The 24,343-nt window shown below is 39.9% G+C and overlaps 1 protein-coding gene across 1 annotated transcript in view; it reads left to right on the top strand.

The window, feature by feature from the left end:
• dpp6b (dipeptidyl-peptidase 6b) overlaps nt 1–24,004 on the top strand; it is a 697,001-nt gene extending 672,997 nt beyond the window's left edge. The window contains exon 26 of the transcript XR_015850702.1: nt 23,763–24,004. The gene's annotated coding sequence lies outside the window, so the exon portion shown is untranslated. The remainder of the gene's footprint in view (nt 1–23,762) is intronic.
• The last annotated feature ends 339 nt before the right edge of the window (nt 24,005–24,343 follow it).

The raw sequence follows: 24,343 nt of genomic DNA, 5'->3' as shown, positions 1-24,343 counted from the left end.
CAATCACTTTTGAGAACTGTTATGCACTCTACCGTAAGGCTTATTATGCAGAAATAAGCTTTATGGTAGAGTGCATAACAGTTTCAATACGAGCGATTTGAATAGAAAAAGGCAAAATAAACATGTTTCCTGCTCAAAAGTGATTTGTATACGGCGTGCATTACCGTTCGATTACATTCACAACAAAAACAAAGACAGATGGTTTAAGTTGTATTACATTCCCAACAAATGCAAGACCAAGTGGTTTTGGTTATATGTTCGCCATTAAATTCCCTAAAAGTGATATAAAAGTTAGATAAAACGAGGTAAAAGTGGTTGTAGTAGCCTGGCAATCTCGGCAAGGATGCATTTCTCGGCATAACGCCGGCTCGGCAGCTTTTATACCCGTGGTCCACACGAGAAAATGACGCTGAAATGACGCGATGAGGAAGCGGAACAGTCGCCGGCGTCAGTTTTACGGGCATACCACCGATGAACAGCGGGTTGGCCAATTTGGCCCATTTTCCATCGCGGGCAACCACGGGGAAAAAAAAAAAACGCAAAATTTTACCCGCGATACAGACGCAAACGGCTGTGTGACCGGGCCCTTAGACTGGGTACATTTTTGAGAGGTTGAGCTCCAAAATATCAATTTCTTCTAGCTGGAATATTGCATTTGTTGTAACGTCTTTGGCCTGTTTTCCGAACTGCGGCTCGACTAGTTTTCTCTGTTGTCTCCTTGTAACGTATGTGTTGCATGCCACTTAAACTCAACAACTTATATACATATATACAGTAGAACCTCGGTTCTCGACCATAATCCTTTCCAGAACCCTGTTCGAAAACTGATTTGTTCGATCACCGAAATCATTTTTCCCATTAGAAATAATGTAAATCGTTTTAATCCGTTCCAACACCCTGAATCTTTACCTTGAATGTTTAATGTAAAGCTAACCCAGGCTAATCGTACGTTCGCGTTATCGTAATCTTCGGTACGAAAGATTACGCTAACATCAACGTGTAGAAATAAAAAAAAGGATAAAGAAAAGAATTATGAATAGGATTTCTTACCTTTGTGGTAGTCAGCAGAAGGCGCAGGTGGACGGTGGGGAGAGGAAAATCATCAAAAGTTTTTCAACCTCTTCCATAACTTGCGGCCGTTGCTTGCTTATAGCACTCACTCCCTTAGCCGCATCACTAGATTTCACAGCCTCCTTATTCGTTAGTATCGTACTGATCATAGATTTAGCAATGCTGTATTCCCTAGCAAGATCAGACACTCGCACACCTCCTTCATATTTTGCTATTATTTCTTTCTTAAATGCAATAGTTGTACGCACTACTTTTCTTTTTTTATCTGTAGCAACTTTGCTGCTTGCACTGACTTTCTTCGGAGGCATAACAAGGGGCTAAAACACCCGTATGCCGCTCAGCATCGCGCCCTAGCGTACGCACTCACGCATTACCGGCGTTCGAACTCCGATTTTTTGACCGAACAGCGAAGCAAGAATTTCTCGAAATTTCTGGTCGGACTCGGATTTGTTCGAACTGAGAGGCGTTCGAAAACCGAGGTTCCACTGTACAATTTTAGGGCTATACCAAGACTATAAATCACACCTTTTTTCATTTGTTTTTTTTTACTGCCATGTGGATTCCAGAGGTTCTTACACATTAAAAGATATATGTATAGTTTCACAGATATGCTTTATGCTTATGTAGTGCTACATTGTGTCAACTTAACTAGCATTTGTTCCCTGGAAACAAGCATAATCTTCACTGAAAACTATTGTCCTCTTTTGGTGTCACCCGGCACTCAAAGCTACAGACTGTATTGCTCGGTTTCAAAAATTTTAGGGTTAGAGGTTAGGATTAAAGGTTAGGCTTAGGGGTTAAGGTTAGAGGGTTATGGGTAGGGTTAGAGGGTTAGGGTTACAGGGTTAGGTTTAGAGGGTTAGGGGTTACATTTAGGATTACAGGTTAGGGTAGCAGTAGGATTAGAGGGTAGGTTAGAAGGTTCGGGTTACAGGGTTAGGATTCAGGGTTAGGGTAAGAGTCAGGATTTTAGGGTTAGAGGGTTATGGTTGCGGTGAGTTTAGGGTTGGAGGGCTCGCGTTAGATTAGGGTTAGCGTTAGAAAATTAGGGTTAGAGGGTTAGGGTTAGAGGGTTAGGGTTAGGCCTTTCACATTTAAAGGTGGCGTGGTCTTTTTCAATCATATTTTAGCATCATTACATGAGCTTTTTTTTTTGCATATTTCTGTATATAACTATGTATTTGTTGGCCTAGGCCTGACATGTCTGAAAGTCCACGAAATATAGTTATGTTGACATAATTTATTAGTTCGCTCAGAGCAGTGTTTTCTTCCTAATATGCCATTGTACTGACTGCGTTTGATCCCATGTACAGGTGTCCCCATAACGATCTCTGAGGTCCGATATAAATATTATAGCCCAGAGCATTGTCTGATAGTGTTATTATCCAAGCATGTAATTGCAGAAATTAGCCATGCTGTTTTGAGATGTTTTTTTTCTTCACCCTAATTGGGTAAAACACAAGATTGTGGTTCCTCAGTTCGAAAATCACAATCAGTAGTCCTGCTACTGTTGATTTTGGTTTACTCATGGCCAACACAAAAAAATTGTTGAGATATAGTGTGGGTTTAATCACTCTGCATGGTCCTTGATAGACAAGCATACCTGTACGCCAAATTTTAATTGGCTGCTTGTATATGGGTGCCAAATGAATTTCTGAGATTTTGGTGAAATCCAATAAAATCAGTTCCTGTTCTTTGGGTAATACATTTGTGTCTTGTCCTGTATTATTCTTCTGCTTTACCGCCCATGGCTGTGTCCAAATAACTTAATTTTAGTTTCATCAATCCGGAGCATCTTATTCCAAAATGAAATTAGCATGTGCAAATGACCTTTAGCATACCTCAAAAAGACTCATAAAACTATGAAATGAAATGATCTGCATTTATATAGCGTTTTTCAAGTCAATGAAGACTTCCCAAACACCAACCGCTTTACAATGTGCTTCACATTCACCCATTCATTCACCCACACTCACACACCAATAGCGGCTCTGCAGCAATGCAAGGCGCCAACCTGCTTATTGGGGGCATTACAGGTTCAGTGTCTTACCTAAGGACACTTCGACATGTAACACGGAGGAGCCGGGATTCGAACTGCGATCTCTTGATCCCAAGACGAGCGCGCTACCTTCTGAGCTACTAAGCTTACCAATATCATTTTGCATCTAGAGGCCCCTAATCCAAAACCTTTGATTAAAAATAAAAAATTAACAAAACGTCCAAATATATAGTAAAAATAAAAAAGGCTTAACCAGTATTTTAAATGTGAATGAATGAATGAATACTTTATTTTGAACATTAAATTAAAAACAGAACAAAACAATAACTCAACAACAACATAATGTTGTATTGTTTTAAACTCTTAAAGTCTAAAACAGATTGAATTTTCATAAAATTGAAGAATAAGGCCCATTTATTCCTTAATACGGAATAATTGAATACAAAGTTTTTGGTGTGCTTGCTGGAGAGTTTTTTTCATCTTGGAAGGAATATCGCATCCTAGAAAGATTTCTGCCGGATGGGGACCATGCTTCATGTTGGCACACACTATTGCAACTACATAACAGTTTGCAGACTAAAGGGTGCCTAGAGGTGAGATTGCCGCAGATTCAAATAACTGCTCCAACTGTCAGCGCACGGGAAAAGGTGGACAAAGATAATGACGGCTCCAGCCACTCATGCCTATCATTGGAGCCTCGTCACATCTGTTAATACAGCCATCTATTTCCTCTGTCGCTTATACTCATTAGCGTAGCGGGGGGTTCTGGAGCCCATCCCAGGTAGCAGTGGGCACAGGACTACCTGAGCTAGTTGCCAGACAGTCACGGGGCACACCGGGACAGACAACTCACCAGCTCATTCTTACCCGAAGACAATTATGACCGTCCAACTTACCTGACATGTATCTTTTTGGAATGTGGGAGGAAACCAGAGTGCCCGGAAGAAACTCTCGCAGGAACAGGGAGAACATGCAAACTCTACAAGGGGAGGCTGCGCTAGCCGGAATTGATCCCTGGAACTCCGCAATGTGGGGCTGCGCTCTAATCACCCAGCTTCCGTGACCCCCTGTTAATACAATCTCATTTCATTTTACGCTCATTTGTCACTGTCATACTCTCTGCTGCCATTGTCAAGTGATGAACGCTTTGAGCAGAACTTAGATGATGCAATTGTCTGTCGCTTACACTAAAATAGGGCAAGTCCAGTAAATGAAATCGACATTCAGACTTTTAAATGCTAAGGCAGAAGGAGAATTTCCACAATGCATTAACCAAAGTGACTCGAATATTGCTTGGGTTTGACATCTCGTTTCTGCTCGGATCAGCTATAGGTCCCGCATCCGAGTGGAAAATGAAAATGCACAGCGTTTCCAAATCCCTCGAAGAAATCACCTGACATCAGTCATTTGCACTTCTACTGCATCAATGTCAGGTGGTGGACATGGAAGACAGCTTTGCTTTCAAGGATCGTCCAATTAAATTGGTTCTGAACACACAGAAAATCATCCTTTTATCAGGCAAGGAACTATATTTGGGCACGAAATGGATCTTCAAAGAGCATTCTGAGGCGGTAGAAACTTGTGATTTTGCCCATCGTACAAGAAAAAAAGAAAGTCAGCTGCTACATGGACATGGAAAAATAAGAGATTCATTAAAACAAATAAGTATTGGAGCTGACTGTGAATAATGTAAATTTTTTTGTGCATGTGTGTTTGCTTATTAAAATATTGAATTTTTAGTTACTTGAATTAAATTTGTAACGTCTCGTTCTACTCTAGTGTTGGTCAGAAGAAATAGGCTCATTTTGAGTTATTAAGGGGATGGTTAGAAAACGCACATCCTGAAGTGGACACGGACTGCCATTGTGCGTGGAGTAATCTCATTGGCTTTTTTATTGGTGGACAGGTAAATGAAGATGAAAATGAACCATTGCAAGCCTGATGAATGTTTGGCTCTGGTTGAGAAGGGCTTTTCTATGCAGGTTTTAGGCGGCACAGTGGAAGACTGGTTAGCATATCTTCTTCTCAGTTCTGCTGAGGTCCTGATTCAATTCCAGCTATTGGTTTCTTCGTGCTGAGTTTGCATGTTCTCCACGTGCCAGTGTGAGTTTTCTCTGGGCTCATATATATATATATATACTGTGATTGGCTGCCAACCAGTTCAGGGTGTCCCCTGCCCACTGCCCGATGATTGCTGGGATGGGCTCCAGCCCCCCCGCGACCCTGCTGAGGATAAGCGGTGCAGCTAATGAGATGAGATGATATATATATATATATATATATATATATATATATATGTTACCTGCGGTGTTCCGCAGGGTTCAGTGCTCGGCCCCCTACTTTTCAACATTTACATGCTTCCATTAGGTGATATTATTCGCAAGTACAATATCAGCTTCCACTGCTACGCAGACGACACTCAACTATATCTTCCGTTGGAGGAATCTTCCACACTAAACTGTGGAAATTTGGAGGCCTGTCTCACTGAGATAAAAGAGTGGATGTCACTCAATTTCTTGCGTCTTAACTCTGAAAAGACCGAAATGTTAGTCATTGGTCCTTCTAAATGCCGGGACTTATTCGCAAAAACTGCTGTGAACATTGACAAATGTCACATCACACAGAGTGACTCAGTTAAAAATTTAGGTGTCATATTTGACCCTGATCTATCCTTTGAGATGCATGTAAAGCAAATTACTAGAACTGCCTTCTTCCATCTTCGCAACATTGCTAAAATCCGTTCAATACTGTCTCAGTCTGATGCGGAAACAATAATTCATGCATTTGTTACCTCCCGTCTCGATTACTGCAATGCACTACTCTCCGGTCTCCCGAAGTCCAGAATCAAGTCTCTTCAGCTAGTACAAAATGCCGCAGCGAGGCTTTTAACTAGGACAAAAAAGTACGATCACATAACACCGATTATGGCTAACCTGCATTGGCTCCCAGTTAGCCAAAGATGTGACTTCAAAGTTCTCTTAGTATTGTACAAAATCATACATGGACTTGCTCCCTCTTATCTTTCAGATCTGATCTGCCACTATGTCCCGGTCCGAAGCCTACGATCTGATAGTGCTGGTCTTCTGATGATCCCGAGAGCAAAGAAGTCTTCTGCTGGTTCGAGAGCGTTCTCCATCCGGGCACCGGTGCTGTGGAATGCTCTTCCCCCTGAGATTCGATCTGCAACCTCAGTGGAAATGTTTAAATCTAAACTTAAAACTCACTTCTACTCCATTGCATACGAATAACCTACTCCTCTTGTCGGTTGAAAATAGTTTGTGTAATATAGTGTAACAATCTGTGAAGCCCTTTGAGACTCTTCGTGATTTAGGGCTATACAAATAAAAATGACTTGACTTGACTTGACTTGATATATATATATATATATATATATATATATATATATATATATATATATATATATATATATTATAAACTCGTAATAAAGACTTTCGTAGTCTTTTACTGCACCGCTTAGTAGGGTTGCGGGGGTGCTGGAGCCCATCCCAGCTATCTTCAGGCAGTGGGCAGGGGACACTCTAAACTGGTTGCCAGCAAGTCGCAGGGCATATATATATAAAAAAAAGAAATGAATAAAAAAAATACATATATATATATATATATATATATATATATATATATATATTTATATATATATATATATATATATATATATATATATATATATATATATATAATCATAATGAGAATATGAAATAACCTCAAAATGGGAAACTTTCAGGTCACATGGTTGCTAAAAGTTTACTGAGCAAAAGACATCTTTTAGCTGCTGAGTCATTAGAAGAAAGCTACATTTGAGAGCAGTAAAATGTTAAAGAAATTTTCGGACAGCAGTCAGATTTAAGTTCACATCAATTAGCCCCTTCGTCCCCTCCCGAAACAATAGTTGCAATGAGCAGGGTTTTGAATAGTTCTCAGTGTTTCAGCTATTTTCTAATTGGAACATTACTTGGAACACTAATAATAATACCACTCTTTAAACCAAGACACACAGCGTCCCTTCTGTTCATCATTATTTCATCCGCCAATGTGGATTAAATTTTTCACTTTGAAAAAGGAAAAGTTTTATTCTTTGGCCGTCATATTTTTACTCCCAGAAAAAAAACTCAAACGGCAAAAGACGGCAAGGGCTGAGATTTCTGGGCCAAGTCTTTCCACACAAGAATAGCGGTCTTGTTTTTGTCACCATTACAAAATGCTCATTATTTATTCAAATTCTACATTTGTGCCACTCTAGCAAAGAATAGTGTGGCTTCATATGAAGGCAAATATAAATGTTGCAATACTTTGCAAAAGAACTCAAAAAAATAGGATCAGCTTCTTTGTATCCTTGATTTGGATTTGCTACACAACATCCATGTGGGTCTCTGCTGGATAAAACCTCTGCAGGTCTCTCCAGACTGCTCGCGTTCACCAAGCTGCAACCCTATGAAGCCAAAAAAAGCTCATCTTCTCTTTCTCTGCATTTGCCTTTTATCTGTGCACATTAAAAATACTCTTTTAAGAAGAAAACTAAAAAGACAACTCCATTCCTCAATACACAACTTCCCTTGTCTTATGGTGGTGTTTTAAACAAATTCTATTGGATCAAATACTGTGGATAGTGCAAGTGTAGGATTATGTTGCCCTGAGTCTCTGGCCTCAGAAACATGTCACCATGTTCTTAAGGTGAAAGGAAGTTAATAACCTCTAATAGACCTCCATTGACCCCATTAAGACTGGGAACAAGAAGAGGAGGTGAGAGTGGAGCCGCAAAGGCTCTCAGGGCTTCAGCAATTCATGTTGCATCTCAGATAACTACGTCATGCACAAATTGTATTCTCCACTACACGTCTCTAAATGACTTTATAATTCTAAAATATCGTCACGTTGTTCGCTCAGCCATTAAATGCACAAGCCAACAGGAAAGCCATTAACATGGCTCATAGTGCTACGGTTCTGCCATTATCAGATAAGATGTCTTGACAGCCTAGGCTGTGAGTCATGCTGATTTCAAAAATACAATTTTATTTTGTTCACTACTCAGATGAAGCCTGACTTTTGACTTTTGACCAGTCAGTGGCCAATTGCATTGGTCCTTTCTCCTCTGGGTCTGTAAAGGAACTCTATTTGGAGTTTGCCAAAGAAGCATTCATCATAAAATATTTTTAAAATTGTTTGAATATGATTTTTTTTCTTTTCAGGAAAATGTAAGTATTGCACATTGAACGGGCAGTGTGTTTTTCTTAACCACCAGATGCCGCTATACTGTGTCGTGCGACAAAAAAATGAGTGCTAAAAGGCAAAAGGAAGAATAGGCATAGAATAAAATAGGCAAGGTTTGTGGTTACAGTTACTCTTACCAGCAAAATAGCAGATAGATATGTCAAATAAGGCTCGTGTTATGTAATATAAATGCAAAAAATGGAAAAAAAATACATACCAGCAATGTCTTCTTGACTCGGCAAAGAGAAGCCAATTATCTTTTGGGCTGTGTTGATTACTCTCTGCAGGGTTCGCCTGTGATTTTTTGTTTTAAATAATTATGTAGGGTCGCAGGGAGTGTTGAAGCCCATCCCAGCTGTCTTCAGGCAGCAGGCAGGGGACACCCTGAATTTGTTGCCAGTCAGTCGCAGGGCACACAGAGACAGAACACCTAGGGACCGGCCAATTAACCCGACCTGCATGTTTTGGGAATGTGGGCGAAAAACCTGAGTGCCCGGAGAGAACATGCAAACTCCGCACAGGAAGGCTGGTGGCAGCTGGATTTGATCCCATTACCTCAGAACTGTACCACTGTGCTGGTTGATTGTTTGTGTACAGTATGTCACAAAAGTGAGCAGACTCCAAAGGCACTACACCCTTATATGTCCAAACAACGCACTGCTTGTCATTTTCACTCCAAAATACCACCTGACTTGTTACTCCTACTCGGTCTCAGTTATGAATAGGTGTGTTCAAATAGTCAACCTTTACTGCTCGGGCCCCACTGGCGGCCGTTAGAAAAATTGCACAAATTAGCCACATCATTGCATAATACGCAAGGTTGTCGCACATGAGGTAATTCCCCTTCCAGGATGAGCATGATGCAATGGATGTTTCTAGGGCTTCGGGCTTAAGTTAACAACCAATCACTGTCCTCCTGCTTTCCAGCTAAAAATGTTTGCGGTTTGTGGTGTGTTCTTAATCACTCGTTTTGTCAAAATGGCTGTCCCAGACTAAATAAAACTGGTAGAGATTACATCTTAATTAATATTGTAAAGCGCATTTAACATTTATCATACCTGTCAACCTGTACGTTTTTGCCGTACAAAGTACATTTATTATGCCTTTTAAGACGTGTACGACGTACAATAAAATCTGTACGGGAAAATACAAATTTGTCAATTATGGGTACCATCCGGTATACACCGACTATCACGAAACGGCAAATCAATCAAGTCAAACGAGTTCGCCGCGGTAGCCTCTATCTCGGTATGGTTTTTTTCGTTCCAAACGAAGCGAGCATTTGATGCTACTGTGCGCATGCGTCTGCCGCTGTAGTGCCTAATTTCGACTCCCCTGCAAAGTCCTCCCCCCCTCGCGTGAACGCGCATTTTGCTGCGCTTCCAACAATAGCAATCGTATTCTACATGCTTACAGGCTTATTAAAACAATACAACATTATTTTGTTGTTGAGTTATTGTTTTGTTCTGTTTTTGATTTAATGTTCGAAATAAAGTATTTATTCATTCATTCACATTTAAAATACAATCATCAATAGTTGATATTGTGGATAGGTTTACAAAATAGAAATGCCTACTAATTTTTTCCTCCAAAATATATCTTTATTTACAAATTTAAATTTAAAGTTTTATTAAAAGATATTTTAGTCATGCTGATAACAATTGTTCCAGATTTTTTTTAATTATTATTATTTTTTTATTATTGAGAATATTTACAGAATGATATAACAAAACACATGTACAATATAACATGTTAAACTACATAAATAAACATGTTTGAAAAAAAAATGGTGTAAGATTTTTTTGTATTTTGTAAGGGAAAATACGACAGTTTGTAAGGGCATGGAGCCGTGGAGGTTGACAGGTATGTTTTATTGATGGGAAATCCTTAGTGTTGACTTCCACTGACAAGGTATTCTGCTTCACTAATATCACCATTTCCAGGCTTACCCGTGCTATTCCGTCTTAGTTGCAATTAAAACCAAGTTTTGGATTGAAACACTAGCCCAAATCACTGCTGTTTTGTTCGGAGCACATTACTGGGAATAACAAAAAGCATCCCGCTGGGGTTTTCAAATCAAATGAGAATCTATTTACTCAGTTTCCACAGTCATTATAACAGCACCCGTGATTGGAAATATGTCATAGAAAATAATTGTGGGTATTTTCTCTGAGTCTTTTGTATTTTCTTTTGGAAGGGAGGGGGGGATTGGGGGGTGATTTACAAACTCAGCGAGCATAACAAAGTATCACCAAACTTTTCTCCAAGTTGGATGGGAATTCCTGTCGTATAACAGTCCTTATTTTGCATTTTCATACCTTTGTCAACACATTTGTTCTCTTTCTCCTCAGCTCGCCCATTATAGATACTGGGCTTAATCGAGCTTGAGTGCTGGTCTTGGGGAATACTGGGAAGTGTGGTGGGTGTTCCGACATTTTGAAAGTAATTTCTTTTTTGCCATTGATTTGACATTTTTGTGAAAATAACTCTAAGGTAACACACAAAAATTATATGAAATCCATCTCAGTCAATACAATTAGAAAAAAAAATCTCTTGGACTATGGAGAGAATATGATTTTGAAAAGATTAACACAATCTTTAAGTAGGGACAATTTACCATTTTAATCAATTGCCAGAACTTCTGAATTAATTAAACCTTGAGTATTATTTAAAGCAATGCAGTGAATGGTGCGCCCTCTACAATGTGGCGCTGAACATTGACAAGGCTAAGAAACTAATCCTGGACTTCTGTCAGAATAAGGCTGCCCCTGCCCCCCTCTATATCACGGTAAAAGTGTAGAGCGAGTGGGGTCCTTCAAGCTCCTCGGGGTCCACATCTCTGCCAAACCTCTCCCGGACAGCCAACACCACTGCACTGATCAAAAAAGGCAAAGCAGAGGCTGCACTTTCTGAGAGTACTTAGGAAGGAGCAGCTTAACATCAACCAATAGCTGACTTTTTATTGGTCAGCTATTGAATGTTTGCTGACCTATGCTGTGGCACTCAAGCTGTACAGAAGCGGACAGGAAGAGACTGTAGAGGGTGACTAACACAGCACAGAGGATCATTGGCCGGCCCCTACCACTCGGTTCCACAATCTACAACTCCCGGTGCCTAGGAAGGGCCAAAAACATCAGAGACGACACACATCCTGACTTCCATTTGTTCAACCTGCTGCCCTCTGGTAGGCGCTACACGGTAATTCAATTCAATTCAATATATTTCATAAAAAAAAAATTCTAATCAGGGTGATGTGATACTGAAAAAAAATGTTTATCTGTTTTTAGGACTAAACAAACAAACACCAGTACTATTTACTGTGTATGGCAACCGCTGCCAGAAGCCTTGTAGCTGCAAAAACAAACCCTAAGATGCGTTATAGGTTGCATCAAGGCGTTTGAACGTGTTCATGTAGGTGATTTGCTTGTGTTCTTGAACAGTAGCGTGACCTAAAACACCACAAACCACATACTAGTGTGTGAAAGTGAATTATTCTGCAAAACTGTGTTTCATTCCAGCATTACTTATGTTCGGAGAATTTACTTTCAACTTTACTGTTTTTTTTGGGATAATTTATTTGTAGTGGTCTTCCTCCCGACCATATATCAAAACACTCCATCCAAGAGAACGACATTCACATGTTGCAATCAAAGCAGTGAAAACTGAGCATGTTTTCTTGAGCGAGAGAGAACAATGATGGCAAATGTTTCTTGCTGGAAGGCAGCAGGGAAACAAGGGCTCAGATGTTCCCTCAATCGTGTGGGAAAGGGATCATATGTCTGTGCCAAATCATCCGCTTGTTGCTTTGTGTAGCAGGTGGACTTGTGCAAACAATAAAGCCCACCACAATCCAATATGATTTCCGCTATGTTGTGCAGGATAGATAAGCTATAATCAAATGGCATCGTGACAGGGAAATTATGCCTTGGGAAATCACAAACACAAGGCTTTTCTTTTGATAGACTTATTGTTGTACTCTGCAGGGTAAACACATTTCTGCTGTTTTTACTTGAAGGACCTTATATTCACCAGCGGACACATGCATGAAAAATTCATTTTTACCCTGATGACTTAATTGATGTCTCCTTTAAGCAAATGGCTCGTTAACACAGTGCAGATGGCCACCTAAAGCGAAGTCCTGTTGACTAATAAAATTGAACAACTGCTAAGAGGGATCTAAATCCCTCTCTCATATAGCAAGTGCTATTCTATAAAAATATTGACATAAAAGCGGTGAAAAGGGGCAAGGAAAGCCCAATGTTGATAAAAAGCTTCCTTCATTGAGACATGAACGTCAGGAAGATTCAGTTTCAACTCAGGGTCAAGACCTTAGGCAGTGTACAGCTCATTTTTTTCCTGTCTGGACTTGGATTCTTTCACTCAGGAAATGTCCATGTGAATGAGCAAAACTTCATGGAGGGTTAAACAGAAGCTTTTGCTGGTTGACCTCAATATTGTTTTAAATGGTGAGACCTTTTTACCGCAAAATAATAATGAAGACAAGGAATGCAGCAAATCGGTTTCACATCGATTAATTACTGTACTGAAAAATACAATGACATATATATTTGACTTCCCGTACACATCATAAATTCCTTTTAACTCGCGAAACGAAGGAGTTCAATATGATTTACTGGCTTTAACATCTAAAATGATTAAGATTTACCACAGACAATTTACCACAGGACATAGACCTCTGACATTAAAATAGCAATAGCTATGCTACTATGATGGATATATTCCTCCCCTCACAAACATTCATTTAAAAATCAAAATGCAAGAAAAAATGTCCTATTCGCTTGAGAGCAAGTTTTGTTAATTTTATTTCTGTGGTTAATAAGAAAAACAATCCTTAAAATGACAATAATATGTGAGATGGCAGCCAATTTCTTGAAGAGACACTGTGTACAATTTGACCAATACATGTATTGTAAAGTGCTACAAAACACAAGTAAGAAAAGAAAATCAGGGAGACTTAAAGTGACCAAACTGCACCATTTTACATCTTATTTCTTTTGCAGAGCCTTTCACATGTTCTTAGGGGTATCAGTCGAGGCAAGATGGTGGACAATCATGTCAGCTCCCTCTGGGTGAGCCTCTTGTTGTGGTAGATGAATAAAAAAATGACTACAAGTATCTAAAATAATGTATGTTTGTTTTATAGTTCATGCATTTTGCATATTTTTCAAATCAAATAATATACAATGACCCTTAATTTTTTGTACTAAAATAATAAAAAGAATTAGCAACATTTTCCCTGCCATTCACCACGCATTTTTAAAAAACATTTTTTTTTAATATTGTACGCATTATTTTTATTATTCAACACAGAAAACAAGTTAAACTTTCAGTTAATCCAGAAAAAATATTGTTATATTACTCATTCTATGCAAGATGTTTCTCTCAAATGTGAAGAGACAGTGCTGGCCAATTTTTGCCATTTTGACTCAATTTCATAGAGAAATTGTTGTTCTGTAGCTTTATAGACCATATCAAAATAAAACACAAACCCTCATCTTTCATTAAACAAAACGTTATTCTTATAGCTTTTACCATTATTTAATAAGCAACAGTTGAACATTGCTTAGTTTCTTGAAAGTACTAATTTCCAAGAAACATTCTGAGAAGTAACATTTTTTTGTGAATTGATGTATTTCAAGCAGAACTTTCGCTTCACTGGAAAATAACGTTTAGTTGCAAGAAGAGTGAACTTATGCATGAACAATGCATTCATTTTGCAAGAACTTTTGAGCACATGATGTGATCACTCGATTTTGGTCACAATGGCCATCATGTTCCTGCGAATGTGCACAAAACGTCAATCCTACTGCTTAGATGATGACAAAGAGAGTTCGCCATCCTTTTAAGAAAGAAGAAAGCTTGAAGAATTATGGGTCTGTATTTGTCCATATATTTACTATTCTGACCACAATGCTTCACTATGTCTGAATACACACTTCAAATGCTGGAAACAGGAAGCAAGACTAGAAAGTGGGAGCTTCCTTGATGAGTGGACAAAGATCTGAATAAAACCAATCCAGCCATCTGACAATCATTTTTTATACTGAAATAATTTCCACAGGCTTGATGATTTGCACCAAACCCTTAATAAAAAAAAATTATAAAGTAAAACCAGAAAAACATATTTATACGTTTTACCACTAAGAGACAAAAACATATTTGTACTTTATGGCACTGAATGAGTTAACAAAGATTATCATAATAATATATAGTTGACCAAAAAACACTTAAAAGGGAAAAATGTTTTGCCAATGGGGTAACATTACTTTTTTGCAGGGCAGTAACATGCAATTTTAAACACCTTTTAAAAACCTTGTAAAATAGATACAGGATATGATCTCATCTCATCTCATTAGCCGTACCGCTTATCCTCATAAGGGTCGTGGGGGGGCTGGGGCCCATCCCAGCCATCCCCGGGCAGTGGGCAGGGGACACCCTGAACTGGTTGCCAGACAGTCGCAGGGCACACAGGGACAGACAACTCATTCGCTCATTCACACCTAGGGACAATTTGGACCGGCCAATTCACCTGAAATGCATGTTTTTGGAACGTGGGAGGAAACCGGAGTGCCCGGAGGAAACCCACGCAAGCACGGGGAGAACATACAAACTCCGCACAGGAAGTCTGGAGCTGGATTTGAACCCACGACAGGTTCCCATGACATGAACTGTGCCGCACAAGCGCTAACCACTGTGCCGCCGTGCTGCCTACAGGATGTGATAAACAAAATAATTTAAATTGCTGCAAATGTCTATTTTTCTAAGGTTAAGTCCATGCATATAAAAAGAGAAAATAGCTTCATGGACTAATATTGTTCCCTTGCATAAGTCCCTTACCTATATTAAAGAAACAAAAATAAGAACCTAGGACTGTACCCAATACAGAAACTTCTTATCCGTACATGCCTTTCCATAAATGATATAAATAATGTGACACAATCCTGCAATCAGGTTAGGTTTCCTTTCTCTTTTTTTCTCTTCCCTTTTTAGCTTGGCCTTTCCTTATTTGGGCACTCACTGCCTGGCTCTAATTTTAATCCCATACTTGGTGTCACTTATCCTGATTGCCCCCAATCTCAAACCCTTTCTCTCTCTTCATTATTTAAACCCCATGTTTCTTCAGGTCATAGCTAATATGTTTTCCATCTTGTCACATTCTAAGCTCTTATCACAGCCTTGTTTTCGTGGTGTACTGAACCTTTGGCGCCTTTCCTGACCATGAGTACCGCCTGCTGAACCTTTGGACTGTAGCCTTTGATACAGTTAGTTTACCAGATAATCGTCCCCTTGCCTGCCTCTTGGACCATGACTGCTGCCTCTGGTGATCTTGATACAGTTACCCCGATATCTGACTCCCAGTTGACCGTTCCCTTTCCGAATATAAACTTGCATTGCTGCACGGATCTGTTATCATGCTATGCATCCACACCAGCCCAGGAGTGTCCCTGACAAAACGATAATAAGATAATTCAGTGAAGCAATACAATTAGTCTTTCTGTCTCTTATTTAATAGCAAATCAAATAATATGAAAACGTTATTTTGTTAAATTTTAATCAAACAAAAAATGCATTTAAGTGCTTGGAACAAATTATGTCTGACAACAAAGTGACAAAGGAGAAATAAAACTGTGGAGGGAGCTAAAATTGTAAATAAAAGAGGGTTAATTTTACTTGATGATGAAAAATGTGTCATGATCCATCACAACACCTGCTGCCCATTATCTACAACCTGCCGCTAATGGATTACGCTAACAACCTTAGTTGTCAGATTGTTGTGCTTCAAGCCGTTCCTCCCTGCCCAAGTTCCAGATCCTTGCTGCTTGTGCTATGCCTTATTTCTGTAGCCATGAGTTGAGTCGTTTTGTGTTTTCTCTTTTGAACAGTTCTACTCTCCACCCTCTTTTCGTTTAACTCCCTCTTTTCCCCAAATAAAACTGGCAATGCTGCTTGAGTGTCGACGTTTAAGTTTAACCGCCAAATCTAACCAATCTAGACACACGATCAGTTATGACAAGCGTTTTGTGAGACGCGAGCAATCCCTTTTGCTTGCCCATCAGGGGCTGTCACGGGAAGCAATCATTACCAGGCCTATACCATGTGTGTGATCATGAAGCCTTTAAAGGGGGACTTGACAAGTGTCGCGGCTTCCCATCTACAATGTTGTCTCGTTTTCTCTCTTTGAACGCAACTATTCTCCTTCGATCGGGAGAACGTTATTTAGCTAATTGTTTTTTTGCGCGGAAGGGCACTCGATTGGGTTCTTTCACAAAAATTTCCGTCTCGAAGATCTCGCAATCGAAAAATTCTCCCCCGGTTTTGGCCACATCTTTGACCATGTCTTTGACCATTCCAATCAAGCAAGACACACTGAGGAGAGATTACTCTCAATTAGCCAAGTGAATGGTTACGTGGCTGCTGATTTGAGGTGGAATGAACTGGCTCTTTATTGCACTTTTTGCCGAGGGCTTGAATAATCTCTGCACGACGTGCTCATAACAGAAACACAACCAAGAAATTAAGACTAGCTCATTGGGCAGGCCATTCACCTGAACAATTATCAGCGCGAGAAAATACGCGAACGTCAGCCAGCCCCACTGCCTCTTGTCATTCCCTGTCACACAAGCAAACTTTTTCTCAATCAGCGCGAATGGGCCGTGGGGAAATAAAAATAAAGCGGTTAGGGGGCGCACGGGGGCGCCAGGCCATGAATAACACCTGCCCAGCAGGCCCTTATAATCACCTTCTGGCGAGCACTGCATCCACCTGCCCATCCTCAAGCCGCTTAATTCTCCAAGGCATAGTGTTTTGGGGGAATTACTCAATTTTCCTTAATGTTGGACTCATGTGCCGATGACTTGTTTTTGGACACTCGTCCGGCAAAACAATCGGACCATTAATTAAGCTTCCGGAACCCAGCATAATTGAAGAACGGACATCTATTGGCCTACGCAGCCTACCTCACGATTCTGGTTGTGGCCAATCATATAGAGGAAATTTATTTTATGCCATCCTCTGCAGCCCCAGTGGTCTTAAGTTTCCTGGTTAGCAACCCAGAAATTGACTGGAGCTTAGGCACAATTGCGGCATGGAGTGAAGTAGGCCACTCACGATTACTTAGGTCGACCCTTCCCGCTGCACCTCATTAACCCCTCTCTCCTCCCCCAGCAGTGAACCTGTCTGGGGTCCCACAAGCCTACATTGCATCCAAGGAGGTCTTCTCAAAGCAACAGGCTCTTTCCCTGCCTCCTCATCTTCCCTATGAGTGCGCAATTGATGTGTTGCTTGATCCCCCCTTACCATCAAGCTGCCTCTACCAACTCTCCAGATCGGAAAATGAGGTCATGAAGAGGTACATTAGAGGAGTGTGTAAAAGAAGCCCTCCTCTCCATGGCTGACCCAGCCCTGGTGGGTTTACCCCATTGTCCTCCCCGGTAGACTGTTCTCTCCGTCCTTGTATCAACTATCGTGGTCTTAACAGCATTTGAGTATGAAAAAAGTATTCCCTCCCGCTCCTTGATGCTGCCTTTGCCCTCTTATGGAAGGCTAGGATATTCACAAGTGGAAGACTGCCTTCAAGACCCCGATTGGCCATTATGAGTTCCTTGTGATGCCGCCCGGTCTTACTAATACCTCAGCAATATCTCACACATGATGTTCACCGTGACAGGCTAAATTGGTCTACCTGGATGACATTCTGATTTTTTTCTGAGTCCAAAGAGTAGAACATCTTGCATGTCTGTCTGGTAATGATAGATAGATAGATAGATAGATAGATAGATAGATAGATAGATAGATAGATAGATAGATAGATAGATAGATAGATAGATAGATAGATAGATAGATAGATAGATAGATAGATAGATAGATAGATAGATAGATAGATAGATAGATAGATAGATAGATAGATAGATAGATAGATAGATAGATAGTTTATTCATCCCCGAAGGGAAATTCACATTTCCAGCAGCATCCCTGAGCTGAGAACAATACAATAATAAAGCAAAAAGAATACAATATACAAATACCCAATGTGACGTGCAAATGCCCACTGTAGCGTGTTATATAGAATAACTAAATAGTGCTACACAGAATACATATTGCAATAAGATTCGGTAATATGCAATGTAGGTGGTGTGGTTTACTGTGGGCTTTTACTCTGCCGGTTAGAGTTAAAGAGCCTCATGGCATGAGGAAGAAAAGATCTCTTCAGTCTGTCCGTAGTACAAGACAGTGACAGCAGTCTGTCGCTGAAACTGCTCTTCTGTCTGGAGATAATGCTGTGTAGTGGATGCGATGGATTGTTCATGATTGGCAGCTTTTCCAGTGCCTGTCTCTCAGCTACTGTTGTTAGGCTGTCCAGCTCTTTGCCCACAACAGAGCTCGCTTTCCTAGCCAGTTTATTGAGACGAGAGGCATCCTTCTTCTTGACGCTGCCTCCCCAACACGCTGTCATATAGAAGAGGGCGCTTGCCACAACTGTCTCATAGAATATTTTCAGGAGCTTTTTGCAGATTTTGAAGGAGGCCAGCCTTCTGAGGAAGTAAAGTCGGCTTTGCCCTTTCCTACATAGAGCTTCTGTGTTGGCAGTCCAGTCCAGTTTGTTGTCCAGCTGCACACCCAGGTATTTGTAGGTCTGGAAAAATTCTACACATTCTCCTTTGATGGTTAAAGGAACCGGGTGAGTTCTGGTTCTCCTGAAGTCCACCACCATCTCCCTGGTCTTGGTGGTGTTCAGGTGCAGGTGGTTTGCGTCGCTCCATCGGACAAAGTCCTGAATCAATTTCCTGTACTCCTGCTCCTGCCCATTTCTGATACAGCTTGGATGGATCGATCGATAGATAGATAGATAGATAGATAGATAGATAGATAGATAGATAGATAGATAGATAGATAGATAGATAGATAGATAGATAGATAGATAGATAGATAGATAGATAGATAGATAGATAGATAGATAGATAGATAGATAGATAGATAGATAGATAGATAGATAGATAGATAGATAGATAGATAGATAGATAGATAGATAGATAGATAGATAGATAGATAGATAGATAGGTACTTTATTCATCCCTGGAGGGAAATTCACATTGCCGTAAATGTGTTACAAAAAATTAACAAAACAGTAATTATTAATTAATTAATTAATTTAAAATGTAAATGAGGCCCTGCATGTTGTGTGACCAGGTCAGAATATTCCCCAAGGATTCCCAAACTAAGGTTTATAAAGTGATCAAGTCAGAATGTATCCATGCAAATTGAATGGTACAACAAAACATTGAAACTTCTTATCGCAATCCAGTGTGACATTATTGATTCATTCGCTTGCCCTTATTGTGAAGAAGATGTGATCCATATTGATGCTTTTACACTTCATTTTAAAAAGGCAAGAATGGTTTGTTATTATAAATTGTTATATCCCACCTATTTAGGCTATTATACATAGGACACTGTATTCTCTTTGCATTTCAATTTCTGTGGCAGCCAGGCTATTAAATGCCGCAAGGAGAAACCCAATGCCAATCATCTCCCCTTATTTGCATCCTTCTCTCCATAAAGAGACATTTCTCTTCTTTTATGGCCATTTCTGCTGCTAGCACACTCCAAGACGAGTTTGTGCAAAAAAAGCACCAGGATATTTTGACACCCAGACAGCCATGTGGAGAAGTTTAAAAATATCGTCAGTACCCGAAATAAAAGAAGCATCAAACAAGCCTTTCAGACATTGTTTTGACTGCAAATTGCAGCACAATCAATTTACTTTGACGTTAACAATGTCGTTTTAATGGGCACCATATATATTGCTCAGTTTTTGAAACATTTCCACACTCGTGTAAAATATGCTAGCTTCTACGTGTCACTTTACTTTTTACGTCTTCATATTATGTATGTTTATGTGCTAAAAATAAAAATAAATAAAAATCAGAATTGTCCTCTGACACATCTGAGCTTTGTTTTCTAGCTGGAAAGTCTGCATATATTTTGTGGTGCAGTTGTTTGATTTACAGGTATGGTACAGCCCTCTGGTGTCTCCTAGTAGTGATTAGTTTACTCTATATCAACATAAGGTCGGGAAACAAAACAAAGCTTTTCAACTGTGAAATAACTTCATCAATTATTTCGCACTATTAGCCGCTGCAAGGTCAGAAAGGCAGATTTCTTAAAACAAATAATATTAATTAAATATGCTTGCCTCCGCTACACCAAAATTAAAGATATTAAAAGTATCCAGAGAAAACCCTCTGCAATGCAGATGAACACCCATTTTGAGACATTGTCTGCTGGAATCCAAAGTGCGAGCGTGTGCTTTCAAGGTGAACTGACTTTCCTGTCATTAAAAACATGTTTAATGTTTTTGTAGACGAGGTCAAAGGTTGATGGTATAAATGTAAGCTAAATAATTAGTACAAACGAAATGAATTACATTTGTTGGATAATTTGTTAGAAGCTCTGCAAAAAAAGAAGTGCTATGACACATTTTAAAATGTAACAGGTCCCTTTGACAATATGTGAAAGATATGTGGATGGTATGGGAAGCTAACACTTATTTTATAATAATAATTTTAAACTTTGTCCAGAAAGTACTATACCAATTATCATCATAGGAGTACAGAGAACCCTGGCTCCTTCGGTTCTTCGCAGACTTTGATTTGAATTGTTTTGTATCGTCATTGATATCAACATATCTTGCATTGTGTTCTGAGGAGACAGCACAATGCAAATACTAACACGAGGACAGGTCACGGAGGGCCTTGTGACTCTGTGATCAACTGTGAAAAGCTGGTGTCTAACACCCCTTACCACAGCCTCCAAAAGAAACTGCAGAAAACGGCTACAGCTGAGCTAGTATTTTAGAGGCTTGTTACGTTGAAAAGGAATTCAACAGCCCCAGTTAAGGCCAGTGATCATGACTCCACTAAGAAAGATACTGGCTGAAAATGGCATCTATTGGAGAGTTCCTAGGCGAAAACCACTGATGTCACAAAATAACACAAAGAGCCATCTCACATTAGCTAAAATCATCTTCCTAGTACGGCAAACAAGCACAGACCCTGAAAACCATTGTCACTGCTAAAAACGCCATTGCTCACTGCATAGCAAAGCATGGAAAATCTTTTACTTAATGCGAATATATTAATGAAGCGTTCTTTTCGAGCTCGGAGGTTTTCTTTGGTGGCTTGCCTTTCCACACGTTGCTCACATTCATTTTTTAGTTTATTGATGAACAAGAAAAGTGCTAGATAAATAGGTCAGTTATACAAGTTCAATGTCTATCCATGTTGTATATTTGGACAAGTGTAAAATGACGTCTCATTTGGATATAAAAAAAGTGTTGTGCGAGTCTTTAATCTTAGTGTGGCACACTGATTTACAAGAAAATTTGAAAGTGGCACACCTCACCGAAAAGGTTGCTGACCCCTGCTTTAGAGGTTTTACAAATTCATCTCTGGAGCAAAACCTTTTTACCAATTTAGGAAAATGTCAGTGTATAAAAATGAGTCGAGGAATTTAGCGATCAGAATCTTTGGACCCACGTTTTAAACGAGTGAGGCATTGAAAGGAAATTAATTTAGAAATCGCGCAGCATCAATTTTAATGAGTTGTTTCACCTGTCAGAATGTTTTATGTACTGTTGGAAAAGAGTAAAGGCGCAACTTAATTGAGGTTTAAAAGTAAAGTTTTTCAGAAAAAGTCTGTTTCAAGGTAAATCATTGATGAGCTGTGGTAGAAACTTCCATCTAAAAATAGTGCCTCCACCTTAATGATTGCTTAACAATTGTCATTCTTCTTTCGTGGGAAAATTCCACTTTCAGATCATCAAAATCTGGGACTTGAAAGTTGAAAGTAGAATGTGTAAGATTGTGTTAACAATGCCCAACTGACTTTGATGAGTTATTATAAATCTGCTTTTATCTTACTTTAATCAGAGCTGTTCATGACTTGCAACCCATTAGAACGCAGGGAAGGGGGGTAAAAAGTTATTTCATGCTCGTGCTCGCAGTTTTCTTTTAGTGTAGAATGAAAATCATTAAAGTGAGAAAAGGATAGATAGATAGATAGATAGATAGATAGATAGATAGATAGATAGATAGATAGATAGATAGATAGATAGATAGATAGATAGATAGATAGATAGATAGATAGATAGATAGATAGATAGATAGATAGATAGATAGATAGATAGATACTTTATCTAGGGAAATTCACACTTCCAGCAGTCTACCCCGTTGTTTATTAACAGATTAACATGATGCCCTAGGGGTGCTTGTAGCGGAGTGGATGACGTCACGCCAGTCCAAAAGTTCGACATCCCTGCGGCAGATGGAAAACTTTTCTTTGTGAAAATCCAGGGATACACCACCTCGTGTTAGCAAGTCCGCCTCCTCTCCGATTCCCCCCGGCTTTCGTGTCTCTGTTTAGCGGCGTTGAAGCCGGATAGCTCCGGGTAGCTCCGGGTGGCTACACGTTAGCGTCCGGAATGCTAAACGTGAGCCACGTTTCAGCAAAACACAGCAACTGCGCTCCCTGTGCGCTTTGATGCTTTCCACCAGCACTCGATGATCTTATTTGGTCGTGATTTCGCATTTACCATGATTACGGATGGTACCGAAGACTTATAACGCCGCTAGCCGCTTCGCTAGCTCCGGCTCTTCTTCCACGATAGGCCCCTTCATCACGCCGGCACGAGAATTCTTCAGGGCAAGGAGTTGAAATTCCTTGAATACACACATTTTTTGTGCGCTAAAACCCATGTCCCATAGGATAGAAGTAATCCATAGTGTAGTTGTCAAAACGGGAAGAAAAAACACCGAAGATAGGAGCAGACAATAAAACAATAGGGCAGCTGGAAAAGGCAGCCGCTCGTGGCAGCGCCGCTATGAACTTTTGTTTCTAATGAAGTCCAACCCAAACCCCCAAAAAGATTGAAGAAGAGTTTATTCGAGCAAGAAAGGCACTTACATGATGAATGACCTGTGATCATGTCTTCATGGCAGCAGAGAGTACAGGGTTTAGAGGTGGGGTGCGTTGTTTGAGGTGTCCTTAAAAATGAAATATTTTCTCTATTAATGTATGTGTTAACAATGCCCGACTGAGTTCAAAGAGCCTATGTATAGTTTTTTTCACCGTGCCTATCAGCTTTTATCTTACCTTCACCCTTGGTGTTTGGGCTGCAGAGCGCATTGCACTGGAGGAAAGAAGTTGGGGGTAATGGGGGTAGAAGTATCATTTCACATGCATGATCGCGGTTTTCTTTTATTCTAGAAGGAACATGATGAAGTTAAAAGAAGGGCGGCTTTAGATAGATAGATAGATAGATAGATAGATAGATAGATAGATAGATAGATAGATAGATAGATAGATAGATAGATAGATAGATAGATAGATAGATAGATAGATAGATAGATAGATAGATAGATAGATAGATAGATAGATAGATAGATAGATAGATAGATAGATAGATAGATAGATAGATAGATAGATACTTTATTCATCCCCGAAGGGAAATTCACATTTCCAGCAGCATCCCTGAGCTGAGAACAGTACAATAATAAAGCCAAAAAATTAAAATATACAAATACCCAGTGTGACGTGCAAATGCCCACTGTAGCGTGTTATATAGAATAGCTAAATAGTGCTACACAGAATACATATTGCAGTAAGATTCGGTAATATCCAATGTAGGTGGTGTGGTTTAATGTGGGCCTTTACTCTGCCGGGTGGAGTTAAAGAGCCTCATGGCATGAGGAAGAAAAGATCTCTTCAGTCTGTCCGTAGTACAAGACAGTGACAGCAGTCTGTCGCTGAAACTGCTCTTCTGTCTGGAGATAATGCTGTGTAGTGGATGCGATGGATTGTCCATGATTGACCTCAGCTTTTACAGTGCTCGTCTCTCAGCTACTGTTGTTAGGCTGTCCAGCTTTTTGCCCACAACAGAGCTCGCTTTTTCGAGCACATCTAAAAATTTCACATACTTGCACAAGCAACTAAAGGAGTTTGGCAGCGGCTGCAATGATGATTTCAGCC

Source organism: Urocampus carinirostris, chromosome 1 (genome assembly GCF_059441175.1).
Source record: "Urocampus carinirostris isolate Australia breed hairy pipefish chromosome 1, RoL_Ucar_1.0, whole genome shotgun sequence".
NCBI classification, from domain to species: Eukaryota; Metazoa; Chordata; class Actinopteri; order Syngnathiformes; family Syngnathidae; genus Urocampus; species Urocampus carinirostris.
This window is presented reverse-complemented; position numbering and strand designations above follow the sequence as displayed.